This window comes from Hylobates moloch, unplaced genomic scaffold (genome assembly GCF_009828535.3).
Source record: "Hylobates moloch isolate HMO894 unplaced genomic scaffold, HMol_V3 SCAFFOLD_8, whole genome shotgun sequence".
Classification (NCBI taxonomy): Eukaryota; Metazoa; Chordata; class Mammalia; order Primates; family Hylobatidae; genus Hylobates; species Hylobates moloch.
In genome coordinates this window covers 83290339-83302399 of record NW_026652283.1, presented here as the reverse complement: position 1 = coordinate 83302399, position 12061 = coordinate 83290339, and positions in this window count along the sequence as shown.

Sequence of the window (12061 nt, the reverse complement as noted above, 5' to 3'; positions counted from 1 at the left end):
AGATATGGAATCAACCTAAGTGTCCATCAATAGGTGACTGGATAAAGAAAATGTAGTATAAAACCACAATGGAATGCTATTCAGCTGTTAAAAAGAGTAAAATCATGTCTTTTGCAGCAACATGGAGAGAACTGGAGGCCATTATCTTAAGTGAAACAAGTGAGACACAGAAAGATAAATATTGCACGTTCTCACTTATAAGTGGTGTAACCTGCATGGACCTAGGGGGACTGAACAAAGGGGGGCAAACATGGGAATAAAAGACAAAGACAAAAGAGTATATTTGGAAGAAGCGGTCAGGGGGCACCTTGCCTCTAGTGGACAAGGGCTCTGAGCTTTACACAGCTCTCTGTATTTATTAGGCAAAAGAGATAGCGAGAAGGGTGGCATGGCATAAGGGGTCAGCTGCTTGGTCCAGAGTAGGCTTGCAAGACTGCATTCTCTAGATGTCCCAGTAGATAACCTCAAGGAGCTCGAGGCCAGGGAGTGACTGCCTTCAGCAAACCTTCTGGCAGTGAGAGCAGTCGTGAGTTTGCCCACACCCTGCATTCATGATAAACAGTTTGCCGTTTCATCATATAGCCTCCAGTGGAATGCTGAGTTGGTCATGTCCCATGGGCCTTCAGCTCCCTGCATATCCCCGTTTCTGTTTATGTATTAATTGGAAGAATGTAAGGCCAGGGTGAGCAGCTCTCATTTTTTGATTGGCAGTCCATCCGAGTTTACAGACTGTAAACAGAAGACAGAGACAAAACAACATTATTCCAAGAACTACATATAGATGTTAATGTGGTGCCTTAGATAGGTCCAAGGGTTGAGGCTCTCCAGGCCTGCTGGAATTTGGTCCAATCTTCTAAAGAAGCTGAAACTCTTGAGTTTGCCTATGTAAATCAAGAATTTTGTTTTGTAATTCACCAATATCAAAGGTAATGTTGGATGTGAAAGCTCCTTGCAAATGGACTTTCACAAGGTCCCATGGATACTCACTTTGGTTATATTCTAAGTTGGTTACACAAATATGAGTGTGATTAAAATGACAACACAATTGCTGCTGCAATTGCAAGCTTTGTGCTTGTTCCCCTAACCATAGAACCGTGGATTTCAACATTGCCACTTCAGTTTGTAACTCAGTGTTAATTTTATTCTGAAGTAGCCACACTTGGTCAGCTGTGTGCATCCAGTTCTCCACATACTGAGCTGTTTGAATAGAATTATGCAAAGCTACAGAAGACATCACAACAGAAGTTATTAGTGTGACCAAGGAAACAATGGCAAAAATTATCAGGCCCAAGGCTCTACAGACACGATGAGTAAGCTACATTAGAAGAAGTTTCACAAAATGCAAAGCAGGTGTGGCAGCCCAAGGCTCAGACAGATTAACAGGAATCCATAGCCCAGGGATGCGACCTCAAATCATCAAAGTAGAGATATTATGTGTTTGCAATGTGCTATGATTAATGCAGTGATATAACTGGCAAGATTTACAGGTCAATTCGGTATTGTTTACCTGGAGCTGGTCCTTCTTAGCTGCCAAAAAGACATAAGGATTAAAAACACAAGCTGTAAATTGATATTCTTTACAAATGTAACATTAAGACTGTGATGCTTACCATTGCTATTGTTGGATAGTATTCCAACCCAGATGTTGCCATTCATAAATGGGAGTGCTGCCTTCCATATTGTCTCTTGAATTGGTCCTTTCCTTCCTAGATAATGCCACTGAGGAAGAGGCGGGCTAAAGCCTGCTCCATGCCAAGCAATCTGGGTGGCAGACTGGGATTGGATCTTAGTGTTGTATAAAGAAGAAGAATTAAAAGCTTGCCACCAATGCCAGCGCAGTTTGTGCCATGATTTCTGATTTTTGTCTTTTCCATCTAATTGACCTTTAGGTCCCCAATGTCTCCAGTTAACATAGATTGTTTTCTAGCCAGTGGGCCAAGACAGGGGGTCCATGGAGGGGAGTAGGAACTATTGAAGGGAATCCATTCTGTATAGTCAGCACAATTAGGGCAATTGGGCCAGGATTGGTTGGTTAGCGCACCAGTTACATTAATAGAACCAAGACTTAATAAGTACATGATTTTACCATAGTGACTCAACCATGTTTGAGCTTGAATTGTAAGACAGCTATGGCTGAGCAACGTCTTTGTGGTGATACACAAAGTGAGCCCTTCCAGTAGAGCGGTATAATTAATGACATTATTCTGAGAGTCTAACTGTTCTGTCAGGGGGAGTTACGGGTCCTGGAGCCCACTCTCCCTGATCGTGATAAATCCCAGGAGGAGTGTCACTCCAAAGTGCAGGTCGTACTGCTGGGGGATTGGGAACATATGCCTAATACGTTTTTGCTTCTGCACAGGGAAACATACTGCACGGGACATTATGGCTAACATGGCCAAGGACATGGAATCAGGGGTTTTTGCCTGTCCCTGATGCTCCAGTAGTTTCTCAGCTTCCTGTGTGGCTTTCTTGAGTTGTCCCCAGGTTATAGGGGTTGATGTCATTGTGACTCTGGTCGGCCTTCTCTCCCTCTTTGCACTCAGGCTCAGCTGGCTCATGGCTCGTACCAGAGGGACCGGGCCCATGGCTGGCCACCCTGGGTTCCTCTAGTCTCCCATTCCATGGTTGCACACACCTTGAGGGCACCCACACGGCTTGTCCATCTCCTGTAAAAGCACAAGCATATCCTCTTCCCCACGTCAGTAAATCCAGCAGACCTTTCCATTGTCCTTCTTCCAGGGATTTCCATAACACTTTTGGATAAACTTTCCTCTTTTCCTGTAACACTTGCCAATGTCTTTCTGCTGGAGTCTTACCATCCGTGCCAGGAGTCAAAAAATTTAAAGTAAATAAGGCTAAATGTAGTTTTGATTGAGGTGGTAGTTGGCCTCCTATACCCCCTTTTTGTCTTTTCAACATGCGTTGTAATGTTTGATGTGCCCGCTCTATAACGCCTTGTCCTCTAGGATTATAAGGAATTCCTGTTTTATGGGTTATAGCCCAAAGCTGCAAGAAATTTTTAAAAGCATGACTTGTATAAGCGGGTCCATTGTCAGGTTTTAATTGTTTAGGTATCCCCATATGAGCAAGTGGTGACAGACAATGTCGCTGTACATGACCAGCTGTCTCACCTGTTTGGCACATAGCATGCAGCGTATGAAAATAAGTGTCTATAATCACATGAACATAGCTAAGCTTACCAAAGGTTGCTATGTGTGTAACACCCATTTGCCAAATTTCATTTGGAGCCAAACCTTGTGGATTACATCCTTCTGTAGGTGTGGCTCCAGGGACATGCTGGCAAGTAGGACAGGCTTGTATTATAGCCCTAGCATGGCTGCGAGATAAATGGAACATGCGAGTAGGGGCGGAAGTATTTTGGTGCACAAGCACATGAGATGATTGAGCTTGCTGAAACACAGAAGCAATCAGTTTGTCTGCTTTCTCATTACCTAGAGATAGTGGTCCAGGAAGTTGTGTGTGAGAATAAATATGAGAAATATGAAAAGAAGCTGCACAAGAGCGAATAACTTGTTGAAGTCTTAAAAATAAATTAAGCAGTTCTTGGTCTAGTGTATTTTTAATTGTAGCAGTTTCTATGCGACTGGCTACATTTACAACATAAACTGAATCACAGACAATTTTGATAGGATCTGAAGCTGTGAGCTGTAACACCCGAATGACTGCAATTGGCTCTGAGCGTTGAGCTGAAACCCCAGAGGTCATTATTGTTTGACTATGTTTTGGTCCATAGATACCTGCATGACCTTTGGAAGAGCCATCAGTAAAATAAGTCCGTCCACCTGGAGTAGGCTTGTGATGAGTAATCACAGGAAGAATGAAAGAATGGATTTTATAAAACTGTAAAATTTTGTCTGAAGGGTAGTTGTTATCTATAGCACCCACGAAGTCTGCAAAAGTAGTCTGCCAGGCAGTCGACATTTCCCAAGCTGTGGCTTGTTGCTGGGAGTCTACAGGAACAATAATTTTGTCAGGCTCGTATCCTGTAAGCATTTTTGACCCATGCCTGCCCATAGTCACAATTTGTGTAATTAAAGATAAACTTGCAAGGTTTTGACTGATTAGGTAGAAAGAGCCATTCTATTACTGTTACAGACTTGTCTATGAACTGGCCCAAAAGTCCTGTTGGAGATTGGGGGGTGGGAAGAATAAACACAAGCAAAGGTTTTTGCGGTTGTAGCTGTGAGGCATGTCTCTGCTGTAACATTTGCTCTACAAGCCTTAATTTGGCTTCTGCCTCTTTAGTTAATTGCTGCGGGGAATTTAAAGAACAGTCTCCTTGCAGGGTTTGGTAAAGATGTGTAAGTTGATAGGTAGCAATACTTAACATCGGTGGTAGCCAATTAGTATCTCCTAATTGTTGAAAATCATTAAGTCTGTAACTTGTCTTTACGGAGAACTACTTTCCGAAGCTGTACACTCCTCTCCATTAACAATAGTTCCTAAGTATTGGTATGGGGAAGTCGTTTGCACTTCCTCTGGAGCAATGTTGAGATTCCATTTGACAAGAGCTCGCTTTACTTCTCTGAATAATTGATGTAAAATTTGATCTGTAGGAGGTGCCAAAAGAATATCATCCATAAAATGAATGATATACGCAGTGGGAAGCATATTTTGAGGCTCCTTTAATGCTCTTCCCACAAAATGTGAGGTAATGTGGGACTGTTAAGCATGCTTTGAGGTAAAACTTTTCATTGATAGTGAGAAATGTTCTCTTTGATTAATAGAAGGCACGGAGAAGGCAAATCGAGGCTTATCCTTCTCGTGTAAGGGTATAGTAAAGAAACAATCCTTAAGATCTATTATTACAAGAGGCCAGTCTCTTGGAATGGCCACTGGGGAAGGTAAACCTTGCTGTAATGCGCCCATCGGTTTAATTTGTGCATTAATAGGTTTCAAATTTTGCAGCAATCACCATCTTCCGGACTTTTTTTGGAATAACAAATACCGGTGAATTCCAGGGGCTGACTTTTCTGTATGTCCTGCATTCAATTGCTGTTTTACCAACAGATGAAGTTGATCTAGCTTCTGCTGTGTTAGGGGCCGTTGATCCACCCGCACAGGTTTGTCACTAAGCCATTCTAATGGTAAGGGCGTAGGCAGAGGAGAAATATCAATGACTCCCATCAGAAATCCTGATGCCCTAGCTGCTTTTCTATCTGTTTTTCCAGTTACTGATAACAGATTAGGGTTTTCTTGTAGAAACCTCCCCAAACGTTTTCCACTCTGATATCTCATGTTCTTCAACATTTTAAATCCTGGGTTATCAAAGTTTTTATTTGTAAGTCTCATATCCCATGCTGTAAGTAAGTCTTGACCCCATAAATTGATAGCTATATTTGCGACATAAGGCTGACAAGTACGTGATTGTCCATCCGGACCAAGACAAGGTAAAATCTCAGCATGCTGTTGAACACTTTGAGCTGTTCTTACTCCCACTAAGGACGTAGAAGTTAATTGCAAGGGCCAGGATGGGGGCCAATTGTCTTTAGATATTACTGACACATCAGCTTCCATATCCATAAGCCCATAAAATTTCTTTCCTTTAATTTGTACTACACAGGTGGGTCTATTAGAGGCTATGGGTTGGGATAGATAGATTTCCCGTGTAGTTGTGCTCCCAAACCCTTTATTTCCTTGTTTCTCCTTTCAGGGAGAAGGGTGTAATTTGCAGGGAATAAGTAATAATTGCAGTATGTATTCTCTCAGTTCAAAAACCCAAAGATCTTGTGACATTAAAACTACTTGAATTGGCCGGGCACGGTGGCTCACGCCTGTAATCCCAGCACTTTGGGAGGCTCAGGCAGGTGGATCACGAGGTCAGGAGATTGAGACCATCCTGGCTAATACGGTGAAACCCTATCTCTACTAAAAATACAAAAAATTAGCCAGGCGTGGTGGCGGGCGCCTGTAGTCCCAGCTACTCAGGAAGAATGGCGTGAACCCGGGAGGCGGAGCTTGCAGTGAGCTGAGATTGCGCCACTACACTCCAGTCTGGGCAACAGAGCAAGACTCCATCTCAAAAAAAAAAAAAAAAGAAAAAAAACAACAAAAAAAACGTGAATTTCTCCTTCATAACCAGAGTCAATCAACTCCTGGGACTACAGTAACGCCTTGCAAGCTAAGGCGGCTTTTGCCTAAAATTAGTCCCATATATCCTGCTAGCAAAGGTCCCCAAATACCGATGGGAACTTTTATGGGTTTTTCTCCCCCAACTAATGTAACCCTTTCTCTGGCTGGGAGATCTAATTCTGCACTTCCTGGTGTTCCTAGGGTGAGGGAATCAATATGCCTCTGGGAACTCATGCCTGAAACGGAGTTGAGGTCTGGGCTGGGAATGCCCTGATTGTTTGTGGGGCCCGGGTCCAGGCCCCCGTCTCATTTCCCAACAGGGGGGTGCCATTCTGATGAAATTTTGAGCGGCACTGATTAGCCGAGTTATTTCCTTTGTTATAGGAAGGACAGTCCTGGTGTTTTTTCCCCTGGGTAGGGCACTGCATTGTAAGGTCCTTTCTGTCCTGAAATCTGGCGGCATTCCTTTTTAAAATATCCAGTTTTTCCACAATTACAACACTTTCCCATTTTAGAGCCTGACCCTTGGCTTCTTTTAGATTTGTCAACTACTAAATTAGCCATTACTTCGGCTAGCATTGAAGAGCAATGAAGTTCAGTTCTTACATCCTGACAAGCTCTGAGAAAATTTCCCAAGTTCTTTGTACACCTCACCGGTGCCAGAGCACGTTCACCATCTGCGTTTGCATTCTCAAAAGCAAGAGTAAAGGTTAGCATTTCTGCAGCTGCGGTATGAGGAATCTGACGCTTCACTGCCTCTTGTAATCTTGCAAGAAATTGTGCCTAGGTTTCTTGCGACCCTTGCATTGATATGTAGAAAGGATTGTACTGAGGCTCCCTCTTAAGGAATTGTGGCCCAGGCGCATTTAGTGGCTTGTGTGCACTGCTGATAAGCAGCATTTGTGAGTGTCATTTGATGTTCCAGGTCTGAATAAGGGCCGTTACCCAATAGCATATCCTTTGTAATGTCTCCGTTTCCAGCAGCACGGTTCTGTCCAGCCTTGTCTGCACCCAGTTCTTGCCAGTTTAAATTCCATGTCAGATATGTGCTAGCAGACAAGCAAGTTTGCGCCAAGTGTTTCACATCAAAGGGTAGAAGACACATAGCACCAAACACAGATGCTAGCGATCCTAAAGTGAATGGGCTCTGTACGCCATTATTTACCACACTGGCTTTTAATTCGTTTAACAACTTAAACTCTAGTGGAGTGTGTTCATGATTAAGCTGCTGTGGATTATTTTGATCAGGCCTTATGGAAATAGGAAAAGCACAAGGTCCTAAGGGCTCTCCAGCCATGGCAGCAGAGCGTAAAATTCTTTGTATTGGAGTCTCCATTTCTGCTACCAAAGGAGGCGGTACAGATGTTTCTGCAACCAGTGGGGGCGGTATAGGCCAATTTTTATCCTCCCTCTCCTGTTTTTTTATTTTCAATTGGAGCTGTGGGTGGGACAACAGATTCAGATTTTTAGATTTAGCCTGCTGACCCACAGAGTAATGAGATAATGGCAGAAGTACAGTATGAACTAAACTCCAAGAGGAGAAAACTGAAGAATCACCTTTAAAACCTTTTTGATGAGCCTGTTTTAATCCTTCTCCTGCTCTGTCCCAATTTTCCACATCAAGAGTGCCTGCCTGTGGAAACCATGGGTTATGCATAGTAACCTCCCATAGCATCTTAATGTGAGAACTAACCTGAGCACCAGTTTGTTTCAACAAAACTTTAAGCAACTGCACATAATGTTTTTCTTCAACAGATAAATTCTGCCCCATGTTACCCTGATTCAGAAAACTTCCCATTCCCAGTACTACTTTAAGGCACTGCTCCCAGTACCTCTCTTTAGGGCACTGACCATAATTATGTCTGCTGCTGGCAGACTCATCCCGGGCTCCCCGTTCGCCTTGTCAGTTTCAGTTCCCCTGTTCCAGCAGACCTTCTTCATTCATGTCCTCAAAGTCCCTTTTCTGGGGTGCCACTATGTAACCCACATGGACTTAGGGGGACTGAACAAAGGGAGGCAAACGTGGGAATAAAAGACAAAGACGAAAGAGTATATTTGGAAGAAGGGGTCAGGGAGCACCTTGCCTGTAATGGACAAGGGCCCTGAGCTTTACACAGCCCTCCGTATTTATTAGGCAAAAGAGATAGCGAGAAGGGGGGTGTGGAAGAAGGGGTCAGCTGCTTGGTCCAGAGTAGGCTTGCAAGACTGCATTCTCCAGATGTCCCAGTAGATAACCTCAAGGAGCTCGAGGCCAGGAAGCGATTGCCCTCAGCAAACCTTCTGGCAGTGGGAGCAGTCGTGAGTTTGCCCACATCCTGCGTTCATGATAAACAGTTTGCTGTTTGATCATATAGCCTCCAGTGGAATGCTGAGTTGGTCATGTCCCATGGGCATTTGGCTCCCTGCAAAGTGGGAACTAAATAATGTGTACACAAGAGTGTGGAGTGTGGAATGGTAGACAATGGAGACTCAAAAGGATGAGAGGGGGCGAGTGTGATGGATTGTTGTTACCAAAACACCAGGGGTTTGGTGTAGGTACTGCTGCTGGCTGCACAGAAAATCAATGACTGAGATAACGAGTATTACCAAGGAAGAAAGCTTTAATCGGGTGCTGCAGCTGAAGAGATGGGAGCTCAGTCTCAAATCCATCTCCCTGACCAACTAAAACTAGGAGTTTATATAGCAGTAAAGAAATGTAACAATGTGTAAAAAAACAGGAACTAGGGAGGGGCAAGGAAGCAATCATGACGAATGAGGGGGTCAGGCATCTCATTGGTTTGTGCTGGGAAGCACTGCACCTGAATAAGAAGTGGTCCACAGACATGGATGATCAGTCAAATGCACCTGGGAGTCAATGGTCAGCCAAGATCAGGAAAAACTGACCTAAGGAAATCGATCACTGGTGGAATCCTTAGCAGAAAAGGCATATGTAACTCAGGGTGGGAGGAAGGAGGTTTCTCTTAAGTTATATCCCTTGTTGCCCTCTGCAAAGTATTGAGTTCAGGCCAGGAAGAAGTAGACAGAGTGCTGAAGCCGTCCTTGCAGAGTTAACAAGAATTATGGACAGAAATACATATAATGAAGCATTAATCAGGGTGCACTTCCACTCACTTCTTTGTAACCAAAAGTCACATAGCACTTGATACTGACCATTGGCATCCCTGTTGTTCCTATAGATAGGATTTCTGATGTTAGAATCATAAGGCTTTTATTTAAGATAGGTAAGATCTGAGTCATGTACATGAACAAAACAATCATAAAATCATAAGGTTTTTGTTTAAGAATTTCTAAGGTGTTTTCCAGATCCCAAATTCCAGCCAAACAGCTGTTGCCAACTAGTTTGAAGACCCCTCCAGACGAATAGATCATAATGAAAATACGGTTTCTTCATCCTCTTGTCCCATGACTTCACCCTGCACTCTTTGACCAGTCAACAATCTCCACACTTTGGCTCACTCCAAAACCCTTAAAAACCCTAGCCACAAACTCCTTAGTGAGACAGATTTGAAGTTTCTTCCCATCTCCTCATTCAGTGGCCCTATGATTAAACCTCTATCTCTGCTGCAACCTGGTATCTTGGTGTACCGACTTGCTCTGTGCATCAGGCAATGAACCTATTACAGTTACAGTACCTCAGAGGGTCCTCTGGAGACCTGGATTCCATAACTTCAAGGTACCTTGAAGGATCCCTGCTTGTCCAGCAGTAGGGCCCATGTGGAAACATGGAGTTAGGGAGCCACCACCACTCTGCCAAGCATCAACTTAATCAGATCTCTTAACAACACTATGAAGAAGAGACAATCAATATTTGAAATTTGCAGATAAGCCAGCAGAGGTGCTCAGAGGTTAAAGTCACTCACAGTTAAACAGCAAGAAAATGGTGGTTGAGTGGGATTCAGTCCAACTTGTCTGGTTCCAAAGTCTCAGGTTTCTAGGGTTTGGTTTAAGGGGAGCCACACTTGTTTTCAAGATTGGGCTTGGGGTTGGGATTGCTTGTTAAGCAGTCTCTTGACTCCTTAGGCTGGCTGGGACTGTCTTCCTCCACTCTTCTTCCTACTGCTCTCAGAAACGTGTGGTGTAGGTGCAGTGCTTTTTATATAGGGGTCAGACTAGCATTTCAAGAGTTCGTTTTTTTTTTTTCTTTTTGTTTTTAGTAGAGATGGGGTTTCACCATGTTGGCCAGGCTGGCCTCAAACTCCTGACCTCAGGTGATCCACCTGCCTCAGCCTCCCAAAGTGCTGGGATTACAGGCGTGAGCCACTGCACCCAGCCTCAAGATTTCATTTCAATACTTCTTTTAACACAAAATTTATGACCCACATACCAATCAAAGGACTTTTGGGTGACAAATTTAAAACTTGGGGGGATGGTACAATTATTCTAGAAAGCAGTTTGGCAGTTTTTCTTTCTTTTTTTTTTTTTGAGACAGGGTCTCACACTGTTGCCCAGGCTAGAGTGCAGTGGTGCAATCACAGCTCGCTGCAGCCTCAACCTCCTGGACTCAAGCGATTCTCCTGCCCCAGCCCCTCAAATAACTGGGACTACAGGCGCATGCCACCACACCTGGCTAATTTTTGTATTTATTATTTTTTTTTGTAGAGATGGGGTTTTGCCATCTCACTCAGGCTGGTCTCCAACTCCTGAGCTCAAGTGATCTGCCCACCTTGGCTTCCCAAAGTGGTGGGATTACAGGCTTGGAGCCCCTGCACCTGGCTGGCAGCTTCTTTAAAAGTTAAACAAACACCCATGTGTTTGTTTACCTAGGAGTCATCTGGCTCCTAGGTATTTACCAGTATTTTCTAAAGAAAACCAAAAACAATTTCCATGCAAATATTTGCTCACAAAAGACCATAGCAGCTTTACTTGTAATAAAGCAAAACTTAAAGCAGCTCTAGTGTCCATCAGTGGGTGAAAGGATAAATCAACTGTGGAATATCCATACGGTGAAATACTCTCAGCATTAAAAAGAAACAGATTCATCATCATCCTACAGTGTGAGTGAACCTCAAAACAATGATGCTAAATGCAAGAAGCAAGAAAGAGTACATAATGTATGATTCCATTGTTTTCCATTTTTAGTTTTTAGAGGTGAGTCCTGCTATGTTTTCTAGGCTGGACTTAAATTCTCCAGCTCAAGAGTGCCAGCTGCCTCAGCTAGCCAATTAGCTGGGACCATAGGCATATGCTACTGCACCTGGCTTGATTCCATGTATGTAAAGTTCTAGAAAATGCCAACTAATTTATAGTGACTGAAACAGATCAGATCAGTGGTTGCCTGAGGTTTGGGATGAGGGAAAGATGGATTATAAAGGGCGCAAAGCAACTGTTGGGGATGATGAAAAAATTGGCATCTTGATTTTGGTGATAATTTCATGGGTTTCCACATATGTTAAAATAAATCAGAAGACACACTTTAAATATGTGCAGTTTATTGTACTTTAATTATGCCTTGTGATGGCCAGTTTTATGTGCCATCTAGGCTAGGCTGTATTCCACAGTTATTCAATCAAACATGATTCTAGGTGTTGTAGATGTGATTAACATCTACAATCGGTTTACTTTATGGAAAGGAAATTATTCCTAATACTTTAGGAGGCCCGATTCAATCAGTTGAAAGGCATGAATGCAGAACTGGTTTCCCTGAAGAAGAAATTCTGCCTGTGGATTGCAGTTAGCTTTTACCTGAGAGTTCCAGCCTTCTCTTCCCGATGGCCACCCTGCAGAGTTTGGATTTGCCTAGGAGTCCCTACAATTGTTTAGACAATTTCTTGCAATAAATCTCTGTCTAGTATCTATTATCATCTATCTGTCTGTCTATCTATCTATCATCTATGTATCTATCGTCTATCGATCATCTATCTTTCTACCTATCTCCTACATCCTACTGGATATCCTACTGTTTCTGTTTCTCCAGTGAAAGCCTGACTCATATGGATTTAGGTAATGGAACTGGTTCTAAAAGAACAAA